This window comes from Mobula hypostoma, chromosome 6 (genome assembly GCF_963921235.1).
Source record: "Mobula hypostoma chromosome 6, sMobHyp1.1, whole genome shotgun sequence".
NCBI lineage: Eukaryota > Metazoa > Chordata > Chondrichthyes > Myliobatiformes > Myliobatidae > Mobula > Mobula hypostoma.
In genome coordinates, this window is record NC_086102.1 from 119,656,523 (window position 1) to 119,680,400 (window position 23,878).

The window sequence follows — 23,878 nt, forward strand, 5'->3', positions numbered from 1 at the left end:
TCCAGCTCTTGGCTCCATCCCTCCCCCTCCTGTCTTCTCCTATCATTTTGGATCTCCCCCTCCCCCTCCCACTTTCAAATATCTTACTATCTCTTCCTTCAGTTAGTCCTGACGAAGGGTCTGGGCCCGAAATGCAGACTGTACCTCTTCCTCGAGATGCTCCCTGGCCTGCTGTGTTCACCAGTGACTATGATGTGTGTTGCTTGAATTTCCAGCATCTGCAGAATTCCTCGTGGCCTTCATTGGTCAGGGCATTGAATATAAAAGCCGGGATAGGTCATCTTAGTTGGCATGGACTGGTTAGACTAAAGGATCTGTCTTCATGCAGTATGAATCTATGATTCTATAAAAGGATTCAGGATGTTAAGGGAAAGATGGAAGAATATTACAGGGAGAAGACAGATTTATCAGGGAGATCAAATAGGTAGACATGTCAATGTACATTGAGATGATTAATGAGGTAAGTACAAGAAGGGTACCATTAAGCAAGCTCGTCAAACTCAAAGAGGATAAAACACTTGGCTCAGATGATTTGTATTTATAAATATTAAACAATTCTAGGGCAGAGCTTGTAAAGACAATATCACACATATTTAGTTGTTTGTTATGACAAGATGCATTGCCGAAGGACTGGTGCACACCGGTATATAACAACATGCCTAGGGAATTATTGACCAACCAGCTTAATAGCAGAGAGAGGGAAAATAATGGAACACTTACTAAGGGAGAGAACAATCTAGAAACAAAAAATAAAATAATGATTAATTGGTATAGATTTCAAAAAGAAGGATCTTGCTTGATCAATCCCATTTGTCTTTGCGAAAGAGTAACAACGAACGTAGATAATGGCGGTGTGGTAGACATAATTTATCTCTATTTAGAAGCAGCCTTTGGTAATATACCCCAATAAGGTTAAAAAATACAAAGTAAAGGGGTAAGCAGCTGAATAAATTGCTAATTGACTTCGGGACAGAAAGCGGGGAGTAGGGGCAAAGGGAAGCTATTTACAGTGGATGAGGCGGTGTAGTAGCATTCCACAAGGATCAATGATGGGATCATGCTCTTCAAAATTTATGTTAAGAACCTAATTTCTAAATGCATGAGGAACACCAAATGCAGGGCAAAATAGCCAAAATATTACGGGTAAGTATTAATAATCTTGCAGAGTGGCCATGTAGTTGGCTGTTGAGAGGTAACACTGCGAAGTGGTACATTTTGAAAAGAATGGTTTGAGTCATTTTTTCTGCCGACTAGCTCTAATGTTTCTTAAAACCATTTCAATGTTTTGCAGGAGAAAACGTAAGATAATTGATTTCAAAACCAGGAAGTTGTGAGGTATATGCAGAGGTCTAAGTGTACACTGCCCTGTAGGACATATTCAGGTGGATACTACTGGAATAGATTTGTGACCATACGAAGACCATTGAAAATGGTGATGTGTATAACACTCCTCCGCTTGTATTCAAATCAATTCACCAATTTCTCTTTTGATCTATAATCAGTAAGTACCATAAGCATAGAAACATAGAAACATAGAAAATAAGTGCAGGAGTAGGCCATTCGGCCCTTCGAGCCTGCATCGCCATTTATTATGATCATGGCTGATCATCCAACTCAGAACCCCGGCCCAGCCTTCCCTCCATACCCCCTGATCCCCGTAGCCACAAGGGCCGTATCTAACTCCCTCTTAAATATAGCCAATGAACTGGCCTCAACTGTTTCCTGTGGCAGAGAATTCCACAGATTCACCACTCTCTGTGTGGAGAAGTTTTTCCTAATCTCGGTCCTAAAAGGCTTCCCCTTTATCCTCAAACTGTGACCCCTTGTTCTGGACTTCCCCAACATCGAGAACAATCTTCCTGCATCTAGCTTGTCCAATCCCTTTAGGATTTTATACGTTTCAATCAGATCCCCCCTCAATCTTTTAAATTCCAACGAGTACAAGCCCAGTTCATCCAGTCTTTCTTCATATGAAAGTCCTGCCATCCCAGGAATCAATCTGGTGAACCTTCTTTGTACTCCCTCTATGGCAAAGATGTCTTTCCTCAGATTAGGGGACCAAAACTGCACACAATACTCCAGGTGTGGTCTCACCAAGGCCTTGTACAACTGCAGTAGTACCTCCCTGCTCCTGTACTCGAATCCTCTCGCTATAAATGCCAGCATACCATTCGCCTTTTTCACCGCCTGCTGTACCTGCATGCCCCCTTTCAATGACTGGTGTATAATGACACCCAGATCTCGTTGCACCTCCCCTTTTCCTAATCGGCCACCATTCAGATAATAATCTGTTTTCCTATTTTTGCCACCAAAGTCGATAACTTCACATTTATCCACATTAAATTGCATCTGCCATGAATTTGCCCACTCACCCAACCTATCCAAGTCACTCTGCATCCTCTTAGCATCCTCCTCACAGCTAACACTGCCACCCAGCTTCGTGTCATCCGCAAACTTGGAGATGCTGCATTTAATTCCCTCATCCAAGTCATTAATATATATTGTAAACATCTGGGGTCCCAGCACTGAGCCTTGCGGTACCCCACTAGTCACTGCCTGCCATTCTGAAAAGGTCCCGTTTATTCCCACTCTTTGCTTCCTGTCTGCTAACCAATTCTCCATCCACATCAATACCTTACCCCCAATACCGTGTGCTTTAAGTTTGCACACTAATCTCCTGTGTGGGACCTTGTCAAAAGCCTTTTGAAAATCCAAATATACCACATCCACTGGTTCTCCCCTATCCACTCTACTAGTTACATCCTCAAAAAATTCTATGAGATTCGTCAGACGTGATTTTCCTTTCACAAATCCATGCTGACTTTGTCCGATGATTTCACCGCTTTCCAAATGTGCTGTTATCACATCTTTGATAACTGACTCCAGCAGTTTCCCCACCACCGACATTAGGCTAACCAGTCTATAATTCCCCGGTTTCTCTCTCCCTCCTTTTTTAAAAAGTGGGGTTACATTAGCCACCCTCCAATCCTCAGGAACTAGTCCAGAATCTAACGAGTTTTGAAAAATTATCACTAATGCATCCACTATTTCTTGGGCTACTTCCTTAAGCACTCTAGGATGCAGAACATCTGGCCCTGGGGATTTATCTGCCTTCAATCCCTTCAATTTACCTAACACCACTTCCCTACTAACATGTACTTCGCTCAGTTCCTCCATCTCACTGGACCTTCTGTCCCCTACTATTTCTGGAAGATTATTTATGTCCTCCTCAGTGAATCCTATAATTCTCCATCCACACTCCTGTCATGAGGAGCTCCCACAGTGATGTTCCAGGCAGGGATAACTGACTTTTAGCAACCACAGTCATCCTCCTTTGCGCTGATATGACTCCAACCATTGGAATAGTTTCCCTTTGAACCTGGCTAAGATGAGGTCTGGCATTACGTGACAAATTGAAATGATAATGATGTCAATCATATCAGTAAATATAAATAAAAGGACAGGGTATTTTTGCAATTAATTTCAACTCATTCCTGATATTATCACGCCCAAATGATGAAGCTTGCAATGCCTTCTGTCACTTCGATTATCTCATGAACTACAAGGAGACATAGAACAAATTGGGGCGACTTCCTCTGGAACGAAAGAGGCTGACGGGACTTCTGATAGTAGTTTACAAGATTATAATCATAATAATGAGTGGCATAGGGAGAGTAGACAGAAAGTGTTTCCCCTGCCCCCACAGTTATAATCTTCTAATACTAGGGGGCATGTATTTAAGGTGAAAGGGGGAAAATTCAAAGGAGATGTGCAGGGCAAGTTTTTTATAGAGAGGTGAGTGTCTGGAATGCACTGTTAGGACTGGTGGTGGAGAGAGATATGATACAGGATTAAGAGATTCTTAATGAATATACAGAGAATAGAGGAATATGCACCATGGGCAGGCAGAAGGGATTAGTTTACTTAGGTGTCATTAACCTAAATAGTTTGGCATAACATTGAGGACCAAAAATCTGTTCCTGTGCAGTACTGTACTGTGTTCTATGTTGTAACCTTAATCCTAACCACAGCTACAGTGTGCACCAATTTGCACTGCAGTATCTTCCCAAACTTTCCCAAGCAGACGTCTGAACACTGCAGGCTCCACTGACTGGAATAACAAAGTAAAGAAGATGAAACAGAGGCAGAGGAGAAACGAGCTGGGCCTGCACAGTTACTGCTTTAATCTGCTCCACAACCAGCTTCCAATAGAATTGACCTCAAACCATATGCAAACTTCATTGATATATCCCTGTGAAGAGCAGGAACTGACAATTTAACTGATTATGTGCCACTGTCATATATGTGTGTCATCAGCAGATCACTGGATTGGCAATAGTTGTGATTGCTCCTCTTTGTTTTCTTCCACTGATTGCAGGTACAGTTTTGATTGCACGATTAATAATCACAGAGATCTGCGGAATATTTATGCAGTCTTTTTATATCCTTCTTCCACTTTTCACTTCTGCTGCTCACTTCAAGAAGGTTATTTTAAATCATTATGTTTGAATCACGAATTTTCCACCTTGTAGACAAGCTCATTTAAAATAAAGTATATTTATTAGCAAGAGATTGCTAACAAGTTGACATATTTGAGAAGCGGGTGGGGAGCTATCCTTCTGAGCTACTGAACTCTTCTGGGAGAGGGACCGTACCGTTGGGTAAAGAATTCCAGAAAAGCAAACTGCTGCAGAAACTCAGTGGGCCAAGAGGCAGCAGCTTAGTCCTGATGAACAATCACCCCCGGAAGAAGACTTACCTCCTGACATTAGATGTGAATCTGACTTCACAAAATTTCAGGCAGTTTCTACCCCTACAGCTTTACTAAACAAATTGAAGCAAACTGTCAATAAGTTGTCGGGTGTGCCCTCTGCACAGAAAATCAATGAAATTTCATCTGGTTCATTGCTGCACCAACGATCTGAGCCAGCTTACAGAGGTGCCATGAACAGTGCTACATACAGCACTTAACAATGGCTTGCTCGCGGAGGTGTGGAGACAGAGTGATGGGCTTTCAGGGGAACCTGCTGGAGGGTAGGGAGAAAGTCCCCAGGAACCTGCTGGGGCAGTGATCGACTTGTGGTCAAAGGTGCTTGCTTGGAAGAACTCTTCTGCGAAGGACAGGTAGAGCAGCAAAGTCCAGAAGTTACACAGCAATGAGGCCAGATGTGTCCTTCACAGCATGAGGACAGGCATGTAGTGATACTTGGTGCCATATGCAGTACCCAGCCTGATGCAGCCATACATTAAGGTCGTCATAAGGATGACGGCAACACTTTCACCCCCATTCTCTCAGGACTTGTACATCGTGACTCACTCTATCTTCGACAGGCCAAGTACTGTGTCATGTACAGCAGCTCCAGGAGCACCTCACATACAATTATTAAGTTTTTCCCAGTTATTGATAGAGAGTGCGAGCACTATTTCTACAGTCCAAATCCATGACTTTTTTAATCCACTCCAGCTAATTCTTGTTATACATTTCAGCCGCTCCCAACCAGATCCCCGGCACCTTCAGGTTAGACAGACCTGATGGTGAAGGGGAGATCGGACCAGTCGATCGGGTACTTGATATCATCGGCAGTGGAGAGACTTTGAAGCCTGCCGGGAGGTGAGTTACTTGCCAGCACACACCCAGCTTCATTGCCTAACGAAAGTAAAGATTCACTATCTAAAATGGAACTCTGCTCTTAAAGGAAATAAGCAATGAGTAGATGGATGGTCAAAAGTTTGTGTCTAATTAGATATCGAAATTTTGTATGCGAAGCTAACATGTGTGTGAACTCCAAGGTATTGTATTACTTAAGGTGCCACACCACCTTGCCCAACCAGTGTCTCATTTACATAACATGTATTTCAATAATTAGTCTCAGTCGGCAGGGGATACCACTTAAACTCCGGAGACTAATTAAAACAGTGAAAGATGGTTACACACAAAAACAGGGAACATGATTATTTTAATCTGCTAATATGCTAATATCAGCCATAATCGTATTGCAAAATGCTGGTCCATGTTTGTATGCCGATGAGGGAGGAGCACCAGCCTGCAAGTGTCGAAGGGCATTTAACCAGCTGTAGTCCAAAGTCCCTCACAGTTAAGCTTTTTTTTCCTCTCTGCAAACCTTTGCTTAGGATTGCAACTTCTCATACCCAAATCTTCACTGTGCTAAAATACATTAATTGTCACCTCTAACACCAATTAGTTTATCAGCAGAATATTGCCATAAACCAAGAATACATTGAGACTGACAGAACGCCTGGCAGGGGGATTGGCCATCCCTTGAATCCAGCAGTGCACAAAAAAGTGACAGCGGATTTGGAGCACTTTTTTTTAATAACTGGTGATCTGTTTCCTGAAAGAGAAATTCATTATAGTTGCTTAATTAAAAAACATGTGAAAGCACTTCCATTCCAATTAAATTGGACTAGTTTTCCACCTTCTCTACATCCCACTCAACAGTCATGTTTGTTTACAGAGATCTTTGACAAGAACACTTGCAATTAATCAGGCAGGAGAGGTGGAGAATATTGCTTCCAACAAGGAAACAGATGATGGCAAATCACTTGCCGTTATCATCCTATTCACTGTGCACACGCACAGGTGGCAGAGAGGAAGGAAGGGGGTTTGCATGCAGAACATGCCTTGCTTTGGCCCAAGAGACAATGAGAATGACGCTCACTTTGCTGTTCATCCCTGAAAACAGATGCACTATAATTACTCGCCAAGGCTACTTCAACAGCACCTTTCGAACCTCCAAATTAGAAGGACGTCCCGCTGGCTTCATGCTGCATTGTTCAATTATACCAGATTTACCAAGGGCTTTGACCAAACTGCCTTCAAGTCCTTCCCTTCACAGCACTGCCAACAGTCTTATCTTAAGCCCTCTCACCCAGGGCTGGTTGTTCCAACTTCTCATGCATTGTAAGTGGTAACCAGTCGGGAGCTGATCGACAGTGACCCAAGTTCGATCCTGACCTTGGGTACTGCCTGTGACGATTTTGCACGTTCTCCCTGTGACGACAAGGATTTCCTCACGGTGCTCTGGTTTCCTTCCACATGAGAGAACGCAGAGGTTTTGATGCGGAGAGTGAAGAGAATATTTATTTGTTTGTCACATGTACATCGAAACATACAGGGGAACGATTCATTTACAAAAAATCTGCAAGAATTGTGCTGGGTAAGCTCACGTTTTTCCATGCTTCCAGCTTCAGCATAGCATGCCTACAATTTACTGACCTTTCCATACATCTTTGGAATTTGGGAGGAAACCGGAGTACCCGGAAGAAACCCACTCTGTCATGGGGAAAACTTATAGACAGCAGTGGGAATTAAAATCTGATCTGGTACTCTAAAAGCATTACGCTATCATACCACCCTTTCAAAATGGAATTAATGCAGGATTCGTCTAAATGGGTGTCAGATGGTCAGTGCTGAATTGGTGGGCTGAAGCGTTTGCTTCCGACCACAGCTTAAGAGGGCAAAACTAGAGGGTAGATGGCTCAACTGAAAGTGGGGTTGGGAGTTATCTTTTACCTTAGAAAAAACACTGCTTGAAAACAAATTTTAATTCAGTGTTGCTTGTGAGCTCGATAAAAGCTTCAAACTCCTGAAAGTTGCTGCTCATCTTTATCATTATCAGTTCAAGAACTCAACACTCAAAGTAACTATGTTTAATATATCCAAAATAAGCCATCACATTTCTAATAGTGGGACAGTTTAGGACCAGAGGGCACAACCTTGGAATAGAAGGTTTAGAATGTTTAGAACAGAGACGAGGAGGAATTTCTTCAGGAGAGGGTTGTGAATCTGTGGAATTCATTGCTGCAGACAGCTGTGGAGGCCAAGTCATTAGGTATACTGCATTTAAAGTGGAGGTTGATAGGTTCTTGAGCAGTAAGGATGTCAAAGGTTATGTGGGGAAGGCAGGAAATAGGGTTGAAAGAGTAAGTAAATCATCCATGATTGAATGGTAGAGCATACTTGAGGGGCCAAATGGCCTAATTCTGCTCTGATGTTTTATGGTCTTATAATAGTGTGGGCACATGGCCAAGTGGTTAAGGCATTGGACTAGCTACCTGTAGGTCGTGAATTCGAGCCCCAGCCGAGGCAAAGTGTTGTGTCCTTGAGCAAGGCACTTCATCACACATTGCTCTGTGACGACAATGGTGCCAAGCTGTATGGGTCCTAATGCCCTTCCCTTAGACAACATTGGTGTCGTGGAGAGGGGAGACTTGCAGCATGGGCAACTGCTCGTCTTCCATACAACCTTGCCCAGGCCTGCGCCCTGGAGAGTGAAGACTTTCCAGGCGCAGATCCATGGTCTCGCAAGACTAATGGATGCCTTTACTTTAATAGTATGCACCCCCTGAGAGGCTGGTGGGAGCAGGTATTCCCACAATATTTAAGAAGTACCAGAACTTAAATCACCAAAAAAGACGTATGTTCGAATGCTGTTCATAGACTTCAGTTCAGCATTCAACACAGTCATTCCTCAGAAACTGATTGGAAAGCTGAGCCTGCTGGGCCTGAACACCTCCCTCTGCAACTGGATCCTAGACTTCCTGACGGGGAGACCTCAGTCAGTCCGGATTGGAAGCAGCATCTCCAACACCATCACACTGAGCATGGGGCCCGCCCAGGCCTATGTGCTCAGTCCACTGCTATTCACTCTGCTGACCCACGACTGTACTGTGCTGTCCTTGGAGCTTAGAAGAATGAGGGGAGACTTCATAGAAACATTTCGAATGTTAAAAGGCATGGACAGAGTGGATGTGGCAAAGTTGTTTCCCATGATGGGGGAGTCTAGTACGAGAGGGCATGACTTCAGGATTGAAGGGCGCCCTTTCAGAACAGAAATGCGAAGAAATTCTTTTAGTCAGAGGGTGGTGAATCTATGGAATTTGTTGCCACGGGCAGCAGTGGAGGCCAAGTCATTGGGTGTATTTAAGGCAGAGATTGATAGGTATCTGAGTAGCCAGGGCATCAAAGGTTATGGTGAGAAGGCGGGGCAGTGGGACTAAATAGGATAAAATGGATCAGCTCATGATAAAATGGCGGAGCAGACTCGATGGGCCGAATGGCCTACTTCTGCTCCTTTGTCTTATGGTCTTATGGAATCACTTCATCAAGTTCGCCGATGACATGACCGTGGTGGGTCTCATCAGCAAAAACGATGAGTCAGCATACAGAGAGGAGGTGCAGCTGCTAACAGACTGGTGCAGAACCAACAATCTGTCTCTGAATGTTAACAAAACAAAAGAGATGGTTGTTGACTTCAGGAGGACATGGAATGACCACTCTCCGTTCACCAAAGTCCATCTCCCACCCTCCCCATCCTCACCACATTCTACAGAGGTTGTATTGAGAGCATCCTGAGCAGCTGCATCACTGTCTGGTTCAGAAATTGCACCATCTCGGATCGCAAGACCCTGCAGCGGATAGTGAGGTCAGCTGAAAAGATCATCAGGGTTTCTCTTCCCGCCATTAGAGACATTTACATCACACACTGCATCCGTGAAGCAAACAGCATTATGAAGGACCCCTCATACAAACTCTTCTCCCTCCTGCCATCTAGCAAAAGGCACCGAAGTATTCAGGCTCTCACAACCAGACTATGTAACAGTTTCTTCCCCCAAGCCATCAGCCTCCTCAATACCCAGAGCCTGGACTGACACCAACCTACTGCCCTCTACTGTGCCTATTGTCTTGTTTATTATTTGTTGAAATGCCTGCACTGTTTTGTGCACTTTATGCAGTCCTGGGTAGGTCTGTAGTCTAGTGTAGTTTTGTGTTGTTTTATGTAGTTGTGTAGTTTTTGTATTGTTCATGTAGCACCATGGTCCTGAAAAACATCTCATTTTTAGCATGTACTGTACCAGCAGTTATGGTCAAAATGACAATAAAAAGTGACTTGACTTGACTTGACTGTAACAGGCACACACTAACTACTGGTAAAAGAGATGAGTGTAGATGGCATAGATATGGTGGGCCAAAGTTGTATGGCTCCTGAGCTGACCGGATATAATGAGTGTGCGGGTAGGGAACATAACCAGAAGAGAAAATAGCAGAATGGAAGGGAATCTTTCAGGAAGTAGTGAGCCTTCAGCCAAGCCGAGTAGGCAGAGTACAAATAGAACTCCCAAACATGCTCACGAAGCCAGCAAAACTTCCGTCATTTTCGTTTTGTCTGTACGGTGATCCACATTACAGAAGGTTACATGGGAAACCATTCGGAGGACTTAGATTCAGACTTCTCAGCAAGAACTGTCGTAAGTGTCCGATAGATTCAGCTGAGCCGCTACTCAGGAATGTGGAATCTTCTCAATTTATCTGGCCAAGAGATGACTAAAAAAAAATCAAATATTTGGTTAAAACTCTACAATTTGTTCTTTGTTTGGAGAAACACTTGGACAAGCATGTCTGTAAAACTGTGATAATAATCATGTTTTACTTGTGTTTAAATTGCAATTAGCACAGATGTACTTATTTATTTCCTCCTTCTAAATGGCTTGGAACTGCAATGCAACAAGTTCCTGTATTTTACACTCACATGTAATATGAGCATTGCTGGCCAGACCACAATCCTAATTGCCCTTGTCAAAGTGATGTTGAGCTGCAAGTCCTTCTGGTGTGTTTGTGAAGAGAATTTAGACTTAGCAACAATTAAGGATTATCAACATATTTCCAAGGCAGAAGAGCTTACAACCTGGATGGAAACACTCTAGTGGTGATGTTCCCAGGCTCACTGCTCTTTTCCTATCTGCTGGCAGAGGCTGTATGTTTGGGAGGTACTGCCAGAATTTCAGGGTGAGTAACTGCAATCCAATCTGCAGAGTTACCACACAACCGTGCAAGACGTTGGTAAAGCTGAGACAGAGTATCGTGTACAGTTTTGGTGATGCTGTTACAAGAATTATGTCATAAAGCCAGAAAAAGTGCAAAGAAGATGTACAAGGAGGTTGCCAGGACTAAAGGGCCTGAGTTATAGGGAGAGGTTAGGAGCATACGAGACTGAAGGATGGCCTTATAGAGGTGTATAACATAATGAGGGAGCTCATTTGGGTCAATGCACACAGTCTTCTCCCCAATGAAAGGAAATCAAAAACCGGAGGGCACTGGTGAAAGGGGAAAGATTTCAAAAGGAGTAAATCCTTCACGTAGAGGGTGGTGTCCATATGGAATGAGCGATCAAGAGAAAGAGGTAGAGGTAGGTACAGTAACAGCATTTAAAAGACGTTTGTACAGGTAGACGGATAGAAAGGTTTAGGGGGCTGTGAGCATTTGGGACAAAATAAAATGAGCATACCGATCTGGTTGGTTGAGTTAGGTAGAAAGGCTTGTTTCCCTTCTGTAATACTAAGGGTACGTCCACACTACGCCGGATAATTTTGAAAACAAAGCTTTTTCTCTTCGTTTTGCCCTCCCATCCACACTGAGCCGGCGTTTTCAGCCCCCGAAAACGGAGATTTTCGAAAACACTCTCCAGAGTGAATAAATCTGAAAACGCTTAATATCCGGCGTAGTGTGTACGGGGTAACCGGAGAGATTTAAAAACGCTGTCATGACAACACCACAACAACAATGCCTTTTTCTGCTTCTGCTTGGTACTGCGCAAGCTGTTATAACGCGCAGTCGGTGTGAACGGCGTGAGAGTTAAATTGTAAAGTGAGCTTTTTTGACTATTTAAAAACGCTATCATGACGTGCCGGAACAGATGTTCGTTGTTTTCTTGAACGCCATCACCTAACAATTTCAGAACAGATGGACGATTCTGAAGCCAGAAGGGTTAGAAATGTACTCACCAAATACTTTGACCCATAGCTTACTGAATAAATAAGTATACTCACTTCGCCCTGTTTTCTGTCCTTGCTTGTATGAAGATGGTTTACCTATTTATGTAAGTACTTCTCTGACAATAGATGTGTAACAGCCTGATGTAACATTGTATGGAAATGGACAAGATAACGCCGATGCAGACGTTTTATACATTTAACAAGGTGCTTTATTAATGCAACAGGGTTAGTCAGTTTTTCAATGTTCGTCGTCAGCTGGGTCATACTATCCATGAACTCCCTGTCGGTTGCCTCCATATGCTCCAGTATTTGTTTTTTTTTAAGTTTTAAGTCCTCCTGCGCGAGAACCAAGAGCAATTCCTTTAAAGTTTTTCTACTCTGTAACTGGACAAACGCGCACGAAGTATATCGTTACCTCTTTGCTTGTTTTCTGTGTGTCCTGCGCATGCCCAGTAGGAGGAGATTCGCCCAAATATCCGCCTAATGTGGACGGAGATATTTTGAAAAACGCTTAGTGTGGACGCCTGTCGTTTTTACTTGAAACCGGCGCTTTCAAAATTATCCAGCATAGTGTGGACGTAGACTGACTCTGTAGCTCTGAGATGCATCTTCACACTGTTGAGCTGCATTCAGATGCTAATCACTCATAGTTCAAGTTTAATTGTCATTCAGTCATACACATGTACACAGCCAAATGAAATAGTGTTCCTCTGGGGCCAACAGTCATACACAGCAAACAGTGAATACAACATCTATAATGACAATAGCAGAAAAACATACAGTTACAAAGATAATATTAATATAGCTCAAATCCCTGAGTGTCATGGCCTGTGAACTGATAGTAGATTGACTGTCTTGTGTCACGTGACCGTCAACAATGAATATAGAATTGAATTGAGTCAGGTTTTATAAAAACAATCAAACATTTATTAAACTGTGCTCAATATATAAAAGAAATAAACAAACGAAAAAATCTTAACTGGAAGTAAACTGCTATGTGGCCATTTAACAAATCACCACTCAGTACTAGTTCTTAAAGCGATAAATGCGAAAACAGTTCTTAAAGCGGTAAATTCAAACACAGTTCTTAGAATGGTAAATTCGAAAGTCCAAGAGATTTATACAGTCAATTTGGAGAGACTTTCCTGAAGTAAAGAATTCCTCGAAGACACGACATCACCCCAGTCTCAGCCGGATCCTGCCTTGTCCACAGGATTCACGACGACAGAAATAAAACGGTTTAAAGGCACTGACCTTTCCCTCTAGATACTAGATCCTGCACAGCCTTTTCTGCCACTTTTAGCAGAGGCTATCTCATGCAGATCACTCCTTCTTTAACAAATTCAATATTGGTCGATCCTTTCAATCGTCGAGTGACTCCTTCAGGTTCCTGTCTTCACTCTCCAATACTACTGAAAAGATACATCTACAAATCTGGCAGCGATTGATTAAACTGGCGGCCCAACACTGTTGTACCTTACAATAGAATGTAAAATTCCGTTTTAAATCGAAACTGCGTCATAAAGCAAATACGCAGCGGAGCGGAGTATCTGGCTAACGTTCTAACTGGAAAACTAACTGCGTCACCAGGGGTCCACACTTACATACCTGGTGAGAACAGGTCATCACATGACCTCACATCAGCAGGAAAATTACATCAGGTGACCTCCAAAAGACCATTACATCATCCTCATAAGACAGTCACAAGATATCCATGAGGTATGTCACACTTGCAGCCAGTTTACTGCAAGAACAAGACCACAGCAGTTCTTCATCTCGCGCAAGAGCAGCGCAGACGAACAAAACGCAGCTTGACTTCCAACGAGCGAACACTGGAGAGCAGTACCAATGGGAAGGGGCAGCCCCCAGTCCAGTGGCACACAGCTAGCTCTGGGGACTGATTCCCTGACGGCTGCAGCACGGAACAGGAGGCTTGAGGGCCTGGTCTGTGGAACAACCGAGGCCACACAGCTCCCCCCACTGTCGTTCTCGCCGGTGAACCAGTGAATAAGACTCGCAGTATTCTACATTACCAATGTCCAACAGGGTCTTGTGATCACAATAAAAATTCCAAGCCTGTCATTCCCACCATTTGCTGGACGCATGCCGCCTCCGTGCAATCCCTCTTCTGCCTTCTTCCCTGGGTGGCTGAAGCAGGACACAATACGATGCACAACACGTCCAGCTCCACCACTATCGCGCGACTCTCTAGCGGGGGAGACCTGCAGTACCTGATGGACTTGCAGAGTTACTACACAACCATGCAAGACATTGGTAAAGTCGCCACTGAGTATCGTGTACAGTTTTGGTGACGCTCTTACAGGAATTATGTCATTAAGCCAGAAAAAGCGCGAAGAAGATGTACAAGGATTATTATTGATAACCATCAGTGTTTACCCATCGTAAAAAGGAAATAAAGGATGAAGAATTAATCTTTGTTTGGGCACAGAGAGGTTTCTGCGACCGAGCACATCGCCATCTTGCCGGAAAAGGTAATAGCAAAAGAGATACCGTTCACTCTCAGCATAACCACTACCCTGTGTGCGGTTCCATTGAGCAATGAAAAGCTTACCTCCACCATGGGCACAACCAGCAGTTTGGAGTATTCTGAGAGGACAGGTTGGTTGCTTCTCTGCCCTCTCACTACAATCAGCCTCAACTCTCTCCAATTACTTACCCCCTCCCATCCTTTACTTTACCTGTGATAACTGTCCTCTTTCCACAGCTTCGCCTTCTTGTCCTTCTAGATCTCTCCAAAATCTGTACCATTGGTCCTTTCCCAACGTTATCCATTACCCTCTGCATTCATGCAACTCACTGTCCTCCCTCTCTCCACTCCCTTGTCCTCTCCCGATTTCCATTTAATCTCTCTTGACTTCCTCACACCTTTCTCTCTTCTCCTCTCTCTCCTGAAATCTTCTCTCCTTGTCCCCTTCGGCCCAGTAACCAGCCCACCACACCCCTTCAACTCTGTTCCAGTCGGTACCAACAGAGGAAGGTACATCAGCATGAACTGAAGCATGTGGTGGCATTCCCAGCTGTGCCGAGCCAAAATCCCTCTGGTATCCCGACCTCTCTCAATCCTCACACATTACACAAGCCTGTGGGTCAGCTCTGGAGAATTCGCAAAAGTCATAAATTGGATATGTTTGAAAATACAATCGACAACGGTGGAGGCTCAACACTCGGGAAGATGACAGTGGCGTTACTCATCAGGTAAACTCTGTTTACTGTTTGAAAAATCTAATTGTAGCAGACAACACAAACAAAAATGCAAGATTTGCATTAACTAATCTACCATCAGGAGCAAGGACAGCTTCTACCTTGCTGTTATACGACAATTAAATAGTTCCCTAGTATGATGAGATGGACTCTTGACCTCATGTACTACGTCACTATGATCTTGTACCTTATTGTTTACCTGCACTACCTGTTACACTTCATTCTGCATTCTGTGTTTTGATTTACCTTGTACTTGCTAGATGCACTGTGTAATGATCTGATCTGTGTGAACAGTACCCAAGAGAAGTTTTTCCACTGTTTTTCACATGTGACAACATAAACCAATTCCAATTCCAAACCAAAAGGCATGGTTTATAAAACTAGTTGACACAGACCATGGCCATTAAATCTGGATCAACATGATCTACCTGGGAAGTCTATAGACCAGCTAATACAAAAGTAAACTGCATTAAAATTAATGACTGACAAATAACATGATTAGAAAATAATGATGCAAACATGGCTCTGGCCCAAAGGAAGGCAAACAAAGTGATGATATGCTGACAAGTGGGATGAGCAGAAAGATAAATAAAGATCTTTGCTCAACTGCAAGAATCATTGGGAGCAGGTATTTGCATTCAGCTGAGGAGATCGTATTAAGAAACAGAGCAAAACACACAATTACTCACTTTATAAGGAGGGGGGACCTGATAACCTGATCGACATTATCCCCACTCCCTCACCTGACAATCACTTCACCTCACCTGGATCCACCTATCACCCGTCAGCTCTTGCTTCACCCTTGACCTCCACCTTTTTATCCTCTCACCCCCCGCCTCCCAGTTTCTTTCCAGCTCAGCTGAAGGATCTCAACATTAAACATCCACTGTCCATTTCCTCCATAGATCCGGAATGTAACCCTCCCCCTCCCAGTTTCACCAATCAACTTGTGCTTCTTCCTCCCCTCCCCCCACCTTTCAACTCGACTCCTCATCTTTTTTTCTCTAGTCCTGCTGAAGCGTTTCGGCCCAAAACATCGACTGTACTCTTTTCCATAGGTGCTGCCTGGCCTGCTGAGTTCCTCCAGTATTTTTGTATGTGTTGCTCGGATTTCCAGCATCTGTAGATTTTCACTTGTCTGTGGTTGGAAAGTTACTCACTGCTTTTCATTTTTCTAAGGGAAGGGAAATACGTGTCAGTTATCAAGTATTCACCTGAGTGGAGAACCTCCCATCTTTCACTCCTACCCTGAGGTATCTCATCTGCCGGAATGAACTGGACATCAGCCAGGCATGTTGTACTGTGGAAGGTAAGGGGTGAAGATGTTACGCTTTCAAGGCAGGGCACTGCAAGGAAGCTGGAGATAACTCCCTCCGACGTCACTTATTCTGGCCTCACTTCATCCCTTCCACTAAGAAACTGAAACCAGAGCCTGCGGGAACAAAGTCCTGCCGTAAGTGTTAGGCGTGATAATGGTGCTTAGATACTTCATTTAAAAGGCTTTTAGACAGGAACGTGAATAAGCAGGGAATGGAGGGATATGGTTCATGCTCAGGCAGAAGGGATTTGTTTAAATTTGATTAGCCAGGGCATCAAAGGGTATGGGGAGAAGGCAGGAGAGTGGGGATGACTGGAAGAATTGAATCAGCCCATGATTGAATGGCGGGGCAGACTGGATGGGCCGAATGGCCTACTTCTGCTCCTATACCTTACGGTCTAAATTGGTATAATGCGACACAGGCATTGTGGGCCAAAGGACCTGTTCCTGTCCTGTACTGTTTGTAGGAAATTCATAAGTTGGTAACTGGCTTACTATTGTCACAGTGAGGTACAGTGAAAAACCGTGCTGCGTGCCATCATGTAGATCATTTCATCACAACAGTTCAAGGGAAAACAATAATAGAATGCCAGATATGGTGTTTAGTTACAGAGAAAGTGCAGTGCTGACAGACTGAGGTGCAAGGCCATGATGAAGCCCATTGCGAAGTTAAAAGACCATTTTACTGCACTAGGGAACTGTTCAATATTAGAACATAGGACAGTACAGTAAGGAACAGGCAATTCAGCCCACAATGTTATGCCAACCTAATTTAATTACTAATCAAATGATGGGTTATTCTTGTAACTGCTGGATAGTTATCCTTGAGCATGGCGGTACATGCTTTCAGGCTTTTTTATTGTCTGGCTGGTGGGAAGGCGAAGAAGAGAACGTCCAAGATGGGAGGGGTCTTTGACCATGTTGGTTGCTTTTCTGAAGCAACATAAAGTTAGAAAGAGTCCACAAAGGGAAGGCTGGTGTTCGTGATGTACTAAGCTACCTGTTCTGTGTTCTATCTGTAGCCTATCTCTGTCCAGGATCCTATTCACCAACCCCAGCAACCAACACTGACAGGAAAATCACCACATATCTCTGTCTTCATTCCCTCAGAGCTGATGTTTACCCTTCCCAATCCAGTAACTGCTTCATTAAGCCAAGCAGAGTCATTCTTTTCCAATTCTTCCAGATGAAGGTCACTCCCTGGCCTAGTAGCCATCAACAACATCACTGGCAATAGCTACATAGCAGGCCCCAGTCAGGGGCACCTTGTCCCTCTGTGTCTAAAGTCTGCAAGGAGAAAGCTATGAGCTCAGGTGTGCAAACCTGCTATCTAGCAAATTGTAAGTGTCTCAGGTTAGACAGCCCACATTGTTGAATGCATTTAAATAGGTGCTGAGCATGGCCTATGGGCAATCAGGGAGATACCTACCAGTCCGTGACATCCAGTTACATTTAGAATGTGTCTGTGAGCCAACAAAGACAGAATCCCGGTAGGTTTTTTTAAATCAGTCCTTGCACAGTCACACTCTGTCTATAAACATGCGATGTCACCTCTACCTGACCGTCTAACGTCTCCAGGGCGTGGTTTGCAGATGCTGATTCAGACACTACACAAGCTGCTAGATTCCTATTTTAATTTGTGAGTGATGCGCTGGCCTCTCCTGCTGCAAAGCCTGTCACTGTGGGTCAGCAGAGCCTGGTCGGTCAGTGTGAAGGAGGGTTCGAACAACACAGAGTGGAGGCTACAGTCTCTCCTCACCCGATCCTGGCCTTGGCCCTATATGGGAGTGGTGCCAATCAGGCTGTTTGTATAAAAATGCCCATTCCTTCCCGTTTCAGGGCCTTCCTTAGACCGAATGCACAGAGCAATGCTTCAGTGCTTCAGGAGACACTCTGGTCCTCAAGTAATAGACAATAGACAATAGGTGCAGGAGTAGGCCATTCGGCCCTTCGAGCCAGCACAGCACCGCCATTCACTGTGATCATGGCTGACCATCCACAATCACTACCCAGTTCCTGCCTTATTCCCATAACCTTTGATTCTGCTATCTTTAAGAGTCCTATCTATCTCTTTCTTGAAAGCATCCAAAGAATTGCCCTCCACAGCCTTCTGGGGCAGAGCAGTCCATATATCCACCACTCTCTGGGTGAAAAAGTTTTTCCTCAACTCGGTTCTAAGTGGCCTACCCCTTATTCTTAAACTGTGGCCTCTGGTTCTGGACTCACCCATCAGCGGGAACATGCTTCCTGCCTCCAGCGTGTCCAATCCCTTAATAATCTTATATGTTTCAATCAGATCCCCTCTCAGCCTTCTAATTTCCAGAGTATACAAGCCCAGTTGCTCCAATCTTTCAACATGTGACAGTCCCGTCATCCCAGGAATTAACTTTGTGAACCTACGCTGCACTCCCTCAATAGCAAGAATGTCCTTCCTCAAATTTGGAGACCAAAACTGCACACAGTACTCCAGGTGTGGTCTCACCAGGGCCCTGTACAGGTAAGAGGAGATCTCAGGTACACTAGGTGAAGGAATCCCAGGCACACCAGGTGTGTGTGTGTGTGTGTGTGGGGGGGGGGGGGGTCCACTGATCTGACAGCAGCTGATGCTGTTCCTGAGCCGAACTCATCTTACCATCACATCAGGAATTCTCACAAATAGCTCAGTTCCCAGGCAGTGTGCCACGGTCAAGAGTGACCTTTACACCCAGCCCCAGTTCCCCATAATAGGGGTCTCTTTCACCATCATCATCACTCATTATTATTCTGCCATCCAGCTAATATTGTGCGGACATGAACAGACCTGGCAAGGTTGGTGGCTTGTCCACGTGATCTGATGGTACTTTCTCTAGCCAGTGCACACCACCCTGGAGCTTTCTCCAGTATAACAAGCTATGACTTCTCAAGCCTGGAACAAAAGGAGCAACACCCTTTAAAGTTACACACCATCCTGACTTGGAAATACTTTGCTGCTCCTTCATTGTCACTGGGCTACTAACCTTGCGTTGGAGCATTTTGGCTCACTGCCACCCTACTCAAGGGCAATTAATGCTGGCCTCGGCAACGGTGCCCACAAGACACCACTGTGTCTTTGCTGCAGCACAAGACACTGCTGATGGTGGAATCTGGAGCAACACACAAAATGCTGGAGGAACTCAGCAGGTCAGGAAGCAGCTATGGAAGACATTGGATAGTCAGTATTTTGGGTTGAGCCTTCAACATGAAATGTCAACCGTGCATTTCCTTCAATAGATTCAACATGATCTGCTAAAGTCCGCCAGCGTTTCATGCATTAGTGCTGTATTAATGCGAACTGAGGTTATGTTAGTTAAATTTAAAAGCAACTTAGCAAGTTGGGGGTAACTCTCAGAACAATGTCCCTGACTCTGTGCCCTTTTGCTCAACCATAATTCATTTATTTGCACTACTAGGTCACTTAAATTGCACTATTCTCACCCATTCTCACACATTGAAAAGCTGATTCACAATCATCATATCATACTTATGTCAGCTCCTCATAGTGTTTAATATTACTTAAAATAAAATTCAAAGCAACAATCTTTTTATAAAACTAACGTCACGAATAAAAATACAATTGGAAATACTGTATAAACCTACTTACAGTATAATTGTTTTATTTCGAGCAATATAATACTGTGCATTACTTCTTTGGATTTGCACACACCGTAATTTACAGTCTTCTTTACTTCAGAACTCTCTTCCAATTAGTTTTAAACTCTACTATTTTTGTTATTTCATGAAGATGCCCTCTGCCTTAAAGTACTTCCACCATATTGAACCATTCTCTCGACTGAGTTTGTAAGTGTCTGTGATGGTACTGCTGGGCAATTCAGCCTCCCTTTTTCAAGTGTGATAGGCAGTGGATTCAAATCTTGGAACCCCCTACCTGACAACATTGTGGGAGATCGTCCCACTTCCTGATTCCACTTGAGGACCTCACTGAGGGTCTCACTGTTTGATCTTTATATACACTCATGAAGACAATTTCTATTCTGCATCTCTAGTAAAAGCACCTTTGCTGCACTCATTCAAGACTTCATTATCAATGGGTCTGTATCTAGGGCTCCCAACCTTGTGTACGAGTGACTCATAAGCAGCCTAGTCAAAGGCAATTAAGGATGGACAATAAATGCAGCCTCGACAATGGAATCACAACATGCATTGGGACCAGTTGGGATTATCCTTCTCCAGTGGTGGCACAGCCTTGACTGAAACCTGCACTGACTGTGAAACAGGCCATACTGTCCAGACAAGATAGTAAGAAGGGAGGCTGGTTGCTTAATAAGCTTGACCCCTGCTTTGTAGGTGAGCAATAAAATCTTGGAAGAGTTACCTGACATGTAGGCAACAGGGTTAATACTGGGGAATGGGACTTCTGTGAGCTGGCATAGACTTAATTGGCTAAATTTGTCTCTTCCTATGCTGCGATAGAATATACAATTTGTGAAGACATTGTACCAATTGTGCCCGTATGAAGGTTTCTTGGGTTGTCTCTTCAAACTGGACATTTTTTTAGAGCTACACATTTTCAGAAGTTGTAAATGTGTTAGAAAAATTACATTCACCAAGAAAATGACTGGTGCACAATTCAGCCTGAAGTTCCTTCAGAATTACTTGTCACTTTCTGTGATGTTAAGCTGGCCATTCACAAGCCAGGGTGCCTGACTAAAACACTTACATTTGCTGAATAACCCACTTTGGATAGTAATAACAATGCAGCACTGAGTTACCATTTTTAAATTGACAAGGAATACTCCTTAATGAAAAAAACAATCATGTTGCCTTACACTGCTCAATGGTTCATGGAAATTTTTGAGGTTTGCGATTATACATAACTAGCTCTATTTCAACAGTGATTTTATTCCCAATCTCCTGATTATGCCCAAAACAGAAACTCCAAAATCATATGTCATCTCTTTCCCCCTCCTTTACAAGTTAATACTCTTCTATAAACACTGCACATTAGATTCAATACATAAGCATTTATGAAAATCTCACTAGAACAGAGAGAAGGCCATTCAGCCAACAAGCATCAAGTTAAATGATCAATCCCTTCTGTCCAATTCCCTTCTTTGTGATTTTATAAACTTTTTAAATGTCACCCTCAGCCTCCTAGGGAAAAAAACTCAGCCTGTCCAGTCTCCTTATAGCTCAAGCCCCTCCAGTCCTGGTTACACATAAAGACAATGACATCAATCATCATGGAATTATGATGACTGGTCCATCATCAACGGCTCCTGCTATCCAGGGCATGCTCCCTTCTTGCTGCTGCCACAGGGAAGAAGGTACAGGATCCTTAGGTCCCACATCAGGAACAGCTATTACCCCTCAACCATCAGGCTCCTGAACCATCGTGGATAACTTCACTCACCCCAGTACTGAATTGATTCCACAGACTCACTGTCAGGGTCTCTACAACTCATGGTCTCAGTATTATTTATTTATTTATTAGCTTTTTTTTTAGTATTCGCACAGTTTGTCTCCTTTTGCAGATAAACTGTTCTTCAGTCTTTGTGTAGAGTTTTGCATTGATTCTACTGTATTTCTTTGTTCCACTGTGAATGCCTGCAGCAAAATGAATCTCAGAGTAACTCAGAGAATCTCATAATAACTTTACTTTGGACTTTTGAACTTTGATTGTACATTTGACCTCACTGCTGGGCAACTGGACCAGGAAACAGTGCAAGCAGGCCTTGGCCTAGGAAGCACTTCTACACTCCTTCTAAGGCAAACCTGAAGCTGCCTCAGTGTTGGTAAATCTGCTGAGGAAGATGGATTGAGCTCCAGAGCACCAATTTCTCAGAATTCTTCAGCAGAGGATTTTCTTAGGGAGGCTCAGCTCTCCAGTCCTCTTCCAGAGTTACATAAACTCCAATCCAGAGAGATAGAGGTGCTTCCGCTCACTAATGCACTGGAGGCTTCATATCAGGTCACCACTTTATGCTGCAGGTGTACAAGACCTTGGTGAAGCCACACTTGTGTGCCGTTTTGGTCACTCTGTTATAGGAAAGAAATCAGCAGACTTGGAAGACTGCAGGGAAGTCTTATGAGGTTGCTGCCAAGTCTTGAGGGTCTGAGTTATCGGGAAAGGTGGACAGGGCTGGACTTTATTCTTTGAAGTGTAGGAAAATGATGGGTGATCTGAAGGAAGTGTATAAAATCATGAAGGACAAAAGTAGAGTGAATGCGCACAGTCTGTGTTTCTCAAGGAAAGGGAATTTAAAAATAAGGTTTACGATAAGATGATAAAGATTTTAAACAGGCTTGAGCTGAGGGGTGACTTCTTCATACAGAAAGTGGTGTATATAGGGAACAAGCTGTTGGAGGAAGTGATTGAGGCAAATACAATCATCATCATCATCATCAGGTGCCGTGCCCAGTTTGAGCTTTGACTGCCATGGCCCACACACTCCTGTTTCGGGTCAAGTGGATCCATTCATTGGTATTCTTTTCCAGTTCTCTGGCTGCTGTCTCCATCATCATTTGTCTTTGCCTTCCTCTTGCTTTCTTCCCTTCAATCTTTCCCATAATTACCGTGCATTCTAACTCCTCTTTCCTAATCACAAGTCCAATGAAGTTAGGTTGCCTTTTCATGATCTCATACATTATTTCTCTTTTTCTGTTTGCTCTGTTCATGACATCCTCATTGGATATTCGTTCTGACCATGATATTCTTTGCACCCTCCTCAAAAATCACATCTCTGCTGCTACAATTCATTTCCTCATGTTACTAGATATTGTCCAACGTTCTGAGCCATATAACGTAACTGGATAAACGTAACATGTCAGTACTCTGAGGCCGGTTGTCATGCCTAGTTTAGTATTGGTCAGTACACTCTTCATTCTCGTAAAGGTGTCTTGTGCCATCCCTATTCTTCTTTTGATGTCCATGTTGCACCTGCCATCTGATGTCACCCAGCTTCCTAAGTAGCAAAAGTTCTGTACTTGTTTTATGTCCTCCCCGTTTTTTCTCAGCCTGCAGATAGGATTCTCCTTCTTTTTGGATATCACCATACATTCTGTCTTTTTGCAATTGATAGATAGACCCATTTTTGCACTTTCTTCAACAATTATGTCAATTAAGTTATGTAGTTCTTCCTCCGTACTTGCAATTAACACAGTGTCATCTGCATATCTGAAATTATTGATGTTTTCACTGCCAACTTTGATTCCCAAGATGTATCTTATTTTTTGAAATATTGTTTCACTGTACACATTAAATAAATCAGGGGAGAAAACACACCCTTGTCTAATGCCTCTCTTGATTTTCGTAAACTGACTCACTTCTCCATCTATCCTTAGAGCGGCAGTTTGTTCCCAGTACAGATTTCTGATTAGGTGGAGGTCTTTCGAATCTAGATCGAGTTTTCTGTAATATTTCAAATAACTTATTGTGCTTCACTTTATCAAATGCTTTTGGGTAGTCAATAAAACAACCAAACAAATCTTTTTGCACTTGAATAGCTCGTTCTGATAGTAACCTTAACATCAATATTGTGTTTCTTGTACCTTTGTCTTTCACAAAAC

At 43.5% G+C, this 23,878-nt stretch overlaps 1 protein-coding gene and 1 long non-coding RNA gene across 7 annotated transcripts in view; one reads left to right on the forward strand and one right to left on the reverse strand.

The window, feature by feature from the left end:
* The window catches only part of LOC134348348 (receptor tyrosine-protein kinase erbB-4-like), a 1,006,440-nt gene that overhangs the window by 604,907 nt on the left and 377,655 nt on the right, over positions 1–23,878 (reverse strand). The window lies entirely within an intron of this gene.
* Positions 15,990–23,878, forward strand: part of LOC134348349 (uncharacterized) — a 34,790-nt gene continuing 26,901 nt past the window's right edge. The window contains exons 1-2 of the long non-coding RNA XR_010018397.1: positions 15,990–16,109; positions 16,195–16,468. This is a non-coding gene — a long non-coding RNA (uncharacterized LOC134348349). The remainder of the gene's footprint in view (positions 16,110–16,194; positions 16,469–23,878) is intronic.